The sequence below is a fragment of the Lithobates pipiens genome, unplaced genomic scaffold (assembly GCF_037356315.1).
Source record: "Lithobates pipiens isolate NorthernLeopardFrog02 unplaced genomic scaffold, aLitPip1_a1.2 Scaffold_8, whole genome shotgun sequence".
Lineage (NCBI taxonomy): Eukaryota > Metazoa > Chordata > Amphibia > Anura > Ranidae > Lithobates > Lithobates pipiens.
Genome location: NW_027507903.1, coordinates 567,996,579 through 568,004,118, shown reverse-complemented (window position 1 = coordinate 568,004,118; position 7,540 = coordinate 567,996,579). Strand labels below are relative to the sequence as shown.

The window sequence follows — 7,540 nt, the reverse complement described above, 5'->3', positions numbered from 1 at the left end:
TGTGCGGGTCGTTAAAAGGACTTGCATTTCCCATACCGGGAGTCGAACCCGGGCCGCCTGGGTGAAAACCAGGAATCCTAACTGCTAGACCATATGGGAAAACTAGCTGCCTTGTTTTGAGAAAAATAGAGAAAACCAAAGGGAAAAAAAGATGTGCCACCGCCATCAGCTTCCAAGTATGGTGGCCAGCTATGACACACATATCACTTTCACTAATTGGCCTCGTTAGCGCAGCAGGTAGCGCGTCAGTCTCATAATCTGAAGGTCGTGAGTTCGATCCTCACACGGGGCACTACTCTCTAACCATTTTGTGAGCCTTGGGGTCCTTAATCTATGAAAAACACTACTCTTCATCCCTTAGGTCTTGTAGGAAACCATATGGATGGAAAATTGACCGGAAGATCAAGCTTTCAGTGCTCTTTTGCCTTCCACCATATTCCACCCAGCTAAAATCTTTAGCTCTGCATCCAACAGACCTTGCAAGATACAATGTCTACTCATCCTGGAACAACAGAGGCATTTTCCATCTATGTGACATGCTTCCCTTAGTTTCATCACACAGAAAGAACAAAGCACCGAGGAATTCAAAAGGGCTTGTTCAAAGGTGTGGAAAAAAAAGATGATGTCTCTGTCAGAGAATGGTTTGCAGAAGATTGGCACATAGATATTTGCCAATGCAAATGTGCAGAGGAGCGAGAACGGCCGAGAAACTTCATGTGCTAGTACGCATGTGCGTACGCCAAAGCGTACACAATGCGTGACAATTTCTGGTGCCCAGTGGCCTATTTAAAGCTAGCAGCATAAGCCATTAGTTGCTGGATGATCTTCAGCTTCCCCTGTGAGTTCCTGTGATCCTGATATTATTCATGTGTGAAAATTCATGTGCCAGTGCGCATATACGTACGGCAAAGCGCGTGCATGAGCCATTAGTTGCTGGATGAACTTCAGCTTGCCCTGTGAGTTCCTGTGTTCCTGATAGTATTTCATTTCCTGTCCTGACCCGGCTTGACCTGTCTTGTCTGCATCCCTGGCTTTGACCCTTGGTACTTTGACAACAAGGGAATGATTGGAGGTTACAATGGAAAAACAGCTTTGAGGTTTCAGCACTAGGAGTGTGCGGGTCGTTAAAAGGACTTGAATTTCCCATACCGGGAGTCGAACCCGGGCCGCCTGTGTGAAAACCAGGAATCCTAACCGCTAGACCATATGGGAAAACTGGCTGCCTTGTTTTGAGAAAAATAGAGAAAACCAAAGGGAAAAAAAAGATGTGCCACCGCCATCAGCTTCCAAGTATGGTGTCCAGCTATGACACACATATCACTTTCACTAATTGGCCTCGTTAGCACAGCAGGTAGCGCGTCAGTCTCATAATCTGAAGGTTGTGAGTTCGATCCTCACACGGGGCACTACTCTCTAACCATTTTGTGAGCCTTGGGGTCCTTAATCTATGAAAAACACTACTCTTCATCCCTTGGGTCTTGTAGGAAACCATATGGATGGAAAATTGACCGGAAGATCAAGCTTTCAGTGCTCTTTTGCCTTCCACCATATTCCACCCAGCTAAAATCTTTAGCTCTGCATCCAACAGACCTTGCAAGATACAATGTCTACTCATCCTGGAACAACAGAGGCATTTTCCATCTATGTGACATGCTTCCCTTAGTTTCATCACACAGAAAGAACAAAGCACCGAGGAATTCAAAAGGGCTTTTTCAAAGGTGTGGAAAAAAAAGATGATGTCTCTGTCAGAGAATGGTTTGCAGAAGATTGGCACATAGATATTTGCCAATGCAAATGTGCAGAAGAGCGAGAACGGCCGAGAAACTTCATGTGCTAGTACGCATGTGCGTACGCCAAAGCGCACACAATGCGTGACAATTTCTGGTGCCCAGTGGCCTATTTAAAGCTAGCAGCATAAGCCATTAGTTGCTGGATGATCTTCAGCTTCCCCTGTGAGTTCCTGTGATCCTGATATTATTCATGTGTGAAAATTCATGTGCCAGTGCGCATATACGTACGCCAAAGCGCGTGCATGAGCCATTAGTTGCTGGATGAACTTCAGCTTGCCCTGTGAGTTCCTGTGTTCCTGATAGTATTTCATTTCCTGTCCTGACCCGGCTTGACCTGTCTTGTCTGCATCCCTGGCTTTGACCCTTGGTACTTTGACAACAAGGGAATGATTGGAGGTTACAATGGAAAAACAGCTTTGAGGTTTCAGCACTAGGAGTGTGCGGGTCGTTAAAAGGACTTGCATTTCCCATACCGGGAGTCGAAACCGGGCCGCCTGGGTGAAAACCAGGAATCCTAACCGCTAGACCATATGGGAAAACTAGCTGCCTTGTTTTGAGAAAAATAGAGAAAACCAAAGGGAAAAAAAGATGTGCCACCGCCATCAGCTTCCAAGTATGGTGGCCAGCTATGACACACATATCACTTTCACTAATTGGCCTCGTTAGCGCAGCAGGTAGCGCGTCAGTCTCATAATCTGAAGGTCGTTAGTTCGATCCTCACACGGGGCACTACTCTCTAACCATTTTGTGAGCCTTGGGGTCCTTAATCTATGAAAAACACTACTCTTCATCCCTTAGGTCTTGTAGGAAACCATATGGATGGAAAATTGACCGGAAGATCAAGCTTTCAGTGCTCTTTTGCCTTCCACCATATTCCACCCAGCTAAAATCTTTAGCTCTGCATCCAACAGACCTTGCAAGATACAATGTCTACTCATCCTGGAACAACAGAGGCATTTTCCATCTATGTGACATGCTTCCCTTAGTTTCATCACACAGAAAGAACAAAGCACCGAGGAATTCAAAAGGGCTTTTTCAAAGGTGTGGAAAAAAAGATGATGTCTCTGTCAGAGAATGGTTTGCAGAAGATTGGCACATAGATATTTGCCAATGCAAATGTGCAGAAGAGCGAGAACGGCCGAGAAACTTCATGTGCTAGTACTCATGTGCGTACGCCAAAGCGCACACAATGCGTGACAATTTCTGGTGCCCAGTGGCCTATTTAAAGCTAGCAGCATAAGCCATTAGTTGCTGGATGATCTTCAGCTTCCCCTGTGAGTTCCTGTGATCCTGATATTATTCATGTGTGAAAATTCATGTGCCAGTGCGCATATACGTACGCCAAAGCACGTGCATGAGCCATTAGTTGCTGGATGAACTTCAGCTTGCCCTGTGAGTTCCTGTGTTCCTGATAGTATTTCATTTCCTGTCCTGACCCGGCTTGACCTGTCTTGTCTGCATCCCTGGCTTTGACCCTTGGTACTTTGACAACAAGGGAATGATTGGAGGTTACAATGGAAAAACAGCTTTGAGGTTTCAGCACTAGGAGTGTGCGGGTCGTTAAAAGGACTTGCATTTCCCATGCCGGGAGTGGAACCCGGGCCGCCTGGGTGAAAACCAGGAATCCTAACCACTAGACCATATGGGAAAACTAGCTGCCTTGTTTTGAGAAAAATAGAGAAAACCAAAGGGAAAAAAAGATGTGCCACCGCCATCAGCTTCCAAGTATGGTGGCCAGCTATGACACACATATCACTTTCACTAATTGGCCTCGTTAGCGCAGCAGGTAGCGCGTCAGTCTCATAATCTGAAGGTCGTGAGTTCGATCCTCACACGGGGCACTACTCTCTAACCATTTTGTGAGCCTTGGGGTCCTTAATCTATGAAAAACACTACTCTTCATCCCTTAGGTCTTGTAGGAAACCATATGGATGGAAAATTGACCGGAAGATCAAGCTTTCAGTGCTCTTTTGCCTTCCACCATATTCCACCCAGCTAAAATCTTTAGCTCTGCATCCAACAGAACTGGCAAGATACAATGTCTACTCATCCTGGAACAACAGAGGCATTTTCCATCTATGTGACATGCTTCCCTTAGTTTCATCACACAGAAAGAACAAAGCACCGAGGAATTCAAAAGGACTTTTTCAAAGGTGTGGAAAAAAAAGATGATGTCTCTGTCAGAGAATGGTTTGCAGAAGATTGGCACATAGATATTTGCCAATGCAAATGTGCAGAAGAGCGAGAACGGCCGAGAAACTTCATGTGCTAGTACGCATGTGCGTACGCCAAAGCGCACACAATGCGTGACAATTTTTGGTGCCCAGTGGCCTATTTAAAGCTAGCAGCATAAGCCATTAGTTGCTGGATGATCTTCAGCTTCCCCTGTGAGTTCTTGTGATCCTGATATTATTCATGTGTGAAAATTCATGTGCCAGTGCGCATATACGTACGCCAAAGCGCGTGCATGAGCCATTAGTTGCTGGATGAACTTCAGCTTGCCCTGTGAGTTCCTGTGTTCCTGATAGTATTTCATTTCCTGTCCTGACCCGGCTTGACCTGTCTTGTCTGCATCCCTGGCTTTGACCCTTGGTACTTTGACAACAAGGGAATGATTGGAGGTTACAATGGAAAAACAGCTTTGAGGTTTCAGCACTAGGAGTGTGCGGGTCGTTAAAAGGACTTGCATTTCCCATACCGGGAGTGGAACCCGGGCCGCCTGTGTGAAAACCAGGAATCCTAACCGCTAGACCATATGGGAAAACTAGCCGCCTTGTTTTGAGAAAAATAGAGAAAACCAAAGGGAAAAAAAGATGTGCCACCGCCATCAGCTTCCAAGTATGGTGGCCAGCTATGACACACATATCACTTTCACTAATTGGCCTCGTTAGCACAGCAAGTAGCGCGTCAGTCTCATAAACTGAAGGTCGTGAGTTCGATCCTCACACGGGGCACTACTCTCTAACCATTTTGTGAGCCTTGGGGTCCTTAATCTATGAAAAACACTACTCTTCATCCCTTGGGTCTTGTAGGAAACCATATGGATGGAAAATTGACCGGAAGATCAAGCTTTCAGAGCTCTTTTGCCTTCCACCATATTCCACCCAGCTAAAATCTTTAGCTCTGCATCCAACAGACCTTGCAAGATACAATGTCTACTCATCCTGGAACAACAGAGGCATTTTCCATCTATGTGACATGCTTCCCTTAGTTTCATCACACAGAAAGAACAAAGCACAGAGGAATTCAAAAGGGCTTTTTCAAAGGTGTGGAAAAAAAAGATGATGTCTCTGTCAGAGAATGGTTTGCAGAAGATTGGCACATAGATATTTGCCAATGCAAATGTGCAGAAGAGCGAGAACGGCCGAGAAACTTCATGTGCTAGTACGCATGTGCGTACGCCAAAGCGCACACAATGCGTGACAATTTCTGGTGCCCAGTGGCCTATTTAAAGCTAGCAGCATAAGCCATTAGTTGCTGGATGATCTTCAGCTTCCCCTGTGAGTTCCTGTGATCCTGATATTATTCATGTGTGAAAATTCATGTGCCAGTGCGCATATACGTACGCCAAAGCGCGTGCATGAGCCATTAGTTGCTGGATGAACTTCAGCTTGCCCTGTGAGTTCCTGTGTTCCTGATAGTATTTCATTTCCTGTCCTGACCCGGCTTGACCTGTCTTGTCTGCATCCCTGGCTTTGACCCTTGGTACTTTGACAACAAGGGAATGATTGGAGGTTACAATGGAAAAACAGCTTTGAGGTTTCAGCACTAGGAGTGTGCGGGTCGTTAAAAGGACTTGCATTTCCCATACCGGGAGTCGAACCCGGGCCGCCTGGGTGAAAACCAGGAATCCTAACTGCTAGACCATATGGGAAAACTAGCTGCCTTGTTTTGAGAAAAATAGAGAAAACCAAAGGGAAAAAAAGATGTGCCACCGCCATCAGCTTCCAAGTATGGTGGCCAGCTATGACACACATATCACTTTCACTAATTGGCCTCGTTAGCGCAGCAGGTAGCGCGTCAGTCTCATAATCTGAAGGTCGTGAGTTCGATCCTCACACGGGGCACTACTCTCTAACCATTTTGTGAGCCTTGGGGTCCTTAATCTATGAAAAACACTACTCTTCATCCCTTAGGTCTTGTAGGAAACCATATGGATGGAAAATTGACCGGAAGATCAAGCTTTCAGTGCTCTTTTGCCTTCCACCATATTCCACCCAGCTAAAATCTTTAGCTCTGCATCCAACAGACCTTGCAAGATACAATGTCTACTCATCCTGGAACAACAGAGGCATTTTCCATCTATGTGACATGCTTCCCTTAGTTTCATCACACAGAAAGAACAAAGCACCGAGGAATTCAAAAGGGCTTGTTCAAAGGTGTGGAAAAAAAAGATGATGTCTCTGTCAGAGAATGGTTTGCAGAAGATTGGCACATAGATATTTGCCAATGCAAATGTGCAGAGGAGCGAGAACGGCCGAGAAACTTCATGTGCTAGTACGCATGTGCGTACGCCAAAGCGTACACAATGCGTGACAATTTCTGGTGCCCAGTGGCCTATTTAAAGCTAGCAGCATAAGCCATTAGTTGCTGGATGATCTTCAGCTTCCCCTGTGAGTTCCTGTGATCCTGATATTATTCATGTGTGAAAATTCATGTGCCAGTGCGCATATACGTACGGCAAAGCGCGTGCATGAGCCATTAGTTGCTGGATGAACTTCAGCTTGCCCTGTGAGTTCCTGTGTTCCTGATAGTATTTCATTTCCTGTCCTGACCCGGCTTGACCTGTCTTGTCTGCATCCCTGGCTTTGACCCTTGGTACTTTGACAACAAGGGAATGATTGGAGGTTACAATGGAAAAACAGCTTTGAGGTTTCAGCACTAGGAGTGTGCGGGTCGTTAAAAGGACTTGAATTTCCCATACCGGGAGTCGAACCCGGGCCGCCTGTGTGAAAACCAGGAATCCTAACCGCTAGACCATATGGGAAAACTGGCTGCCTTGTTTTGAGAAAAATAGAGAAAACCAAAGGGAAAAAAAAGATGTGCCACCGCCATCAGCTTCCAAGTATGGTGTCCAGCTATGACACACATATCACTTTCACTAATTGGCCTCGTTAGCACAGCAGGTAGCGCGTCAGTCTCATAATCTGAAGGTTGTGAGTTCGATCCTCACACGGGGCACTACTCTCTAACCATTTTGTGAGCCTTGGGGTCCTTAATCTATGAAAAACACTACTCTTCATCCCTTGGGTCTTGTAGGAAACCATATGGATGGAAAATTGACCGGAAGATCAAGCTTTCAGTGCTCTTTTGCCTTCCACCATATTCCACCCAGCTAAAATCTTTAGCTCTGCATCCAACAGACCTTGCAAGATACAATGTCTACTCATCCTGGAACAACAGAGGCATTTTCCATCTATGTGACATGCTTCCCTTAGTTTCATCACACAGAAAGAACAAAGCACCGAGGAATTCAAAAGGGCTTTTTCAAAGGTGTGGAAAAAAAAGATGATGTCTCTGTCAGAGAATGGTTTGCAGAAGATTGGCACATAGATATTTGCCAATGCAAATGTGCAGAAGAGCGAGAACGGCCGAGAAACTTCATGTGCTAGTACGCATGTGCGTACGCCAAAGCGCACACAATGCGTGACAATTTCTGGTGCCCAGTGGCCTATTTAAAGCTAGCAGCATAAGCCATTAGTTGCTGGATGATCTTCAGCTTCCCCTGTGAGTTCCTGTGATCCTGATAT

General features: G+C 45.8%; 3 non-coding genes across 3 annotated transcripts; all 3 read left to right on the top strand.

The window, feature by feature from the left end:
* The first annotated feature begins 219 nt into the window (after window positions 1-219).
* TRNAM-CAU (transfer RNA methionine (anticodon CAU)) lies at window positions 220-292 on the top strand. Its single transcript has one exon. It is a non-coding gene; the product is annotated as a tRNA-Met (tRNA).
* Window positions 293-3,558: 3,266 nt separating this feature from the next.
* Window positions 3,559-3,631, top strand: TRNAM-CAU (transfer RNA methionine (anticodon CAU)). Its single transcript has one exon. It is a non-coding gene; the product is annotated as a tRNA-Met (tRNA).
* A 2,153-nt stretch (window positions 3,632-5,784) lies between these two features.
* TRNAM-CAU (transfer RNA methionine (anticodon CAU)) lies at window positions 5,785-5,857 on the top strand. The gene has a single exon. It is a non-coding gene; the product is annotated as a tRNA-Met (tRNA).
* The last annotated feature ends 1,683 nt before the right edge of the window (window positions 5,858-7,540 follow it).